Raw genomic sequence first — 1,479 nt, 5'->3', positions numbered from 1 at the left:
CTCTTCTTTTGAAAAAAAAAAAAAAAAAAAAAAATGGCACCCTTAATTTTGAGGATCTGTCTTTGCCTTCAGCTGTGCCAGCTTATTAAGCCCTAAAAATGCATGCTTTCCTGGTCTTGTTCCTCCAAGGTCTCCATCCTGAAGTCAGTAATCCAATTAAGAAACTAGCAAATGAAAAATTTTACAAGTGCTGAATCTTCTGTCTGGGTAGCTATATATGTGTTGTGTGTAATATCTATAAAAAGAGCTCTAATTAATTGGCTTAGAGAAAAATAAGTGCTTAAATTAAATATTTTTAAAGGAAAGATAAAAGCTGTAATGCCTCTTAGTTAACATGACTTTAATTTTTAAGAAATATAAAAGTCTTAAAGATTATTGGTAAAATACAAGTGTTATCAATATAAACAGGTGATCTAAATCATATAAGTCAAATACTAGGTTTGCTAAAGGTTTCAAGGTTGTAAACCACCTGCTTCACAATTTGGTAAGCCCTGGGGATATACAAAATTAACCACCCCTGTTAACTGTGCTGGAAAAAGTAAGTGACTTTCTCTGTGCCTAGTACATAATCAAAACAACTTACCAGGTTTCAGATTAAAGTTAAAAATTGCTAAGAGTTACTATCATAATTGTAATTTTGACTACTAAAAATAGATTTACATGTAAGGTGTGTAAAAACAGTAAAATGTGTTTTTTAGTAAGAGATTATAAGAAGGCATGGAAATGTAAATTTTACCTAGTGATAAAGAATTGTCTTAAATTAGATCAGACAAAGCTGAAGGTTTAAGCAAGTTATGGAAAGATTATAACAATTAATCTGGCAAAAATCCCATGTGTAAACCTTAACTAAATTCAAAAGGGTATTATATGTTTTTTTCATAAATTGAGCATTGAAATAAAAGCACAGCAAAGTTGTCTTAAGACGCTAACTCACCTTTCAGCAAAAGCGTTACAAAAAGTTTGTAAAGATTTCACCTCATGGTCAAATTGGTTACGATTAGATGGTATTGTCTATGATGTTTCATTAAAAAATTGAGGCTGGATGCAGTGGCTCATGTCTGTAATCCCAGAACTTTGGGAGGCCAAGGTGGATGGATCACCTGAGATCAGGAGTTAAGTGACCAGCCTGACCAACATGGTGGAACCCTGTCTCTACTAAAAATACAAAAACTACCCAGGCATGGTGGCACATGCCAGTAATCCCAACTACTTGGGAGGCTGAGGCAGGAGAATCACTTGAAATTGAGAGGCAGAGGTTGCAGTGAGCTGAGATTACACCACTGCACTCCAGCCTGGGCAACACCATCTCAAAAAAAAAAAAAAAAAAAAAAAAAATTTTTCTAGCCCCCGCCACAGCCTGTCCTCCAAAAAAATAATTCTGCGGAAAAAAAAAAAAAACACGGGGTTGACATTAAACTAATGCAAGGATAAATTTTGGCTTTGAACAGGATTTTCACGTAATAGTAAAGGTTAATGAAA

Source organism: Colobus angolensis, unplaced genomic scaffold (genome assembly GCF_000951035.1).
Source record: "Colobus angolensis palliatus isolate OR3802 unplaced genomic scaffold, Cang.pa_1.0 Scaffold106, whole genome shotgun sequence".
Classification (NCBI taxonomy): Eukaryota; Metazoa; Chordata; class Mammalia; order Primates; family Cercopithecidae; genus Colobus; species Colobus angolensis.
Note: the sequence above shows the minus strand (reverse complement) of the source record.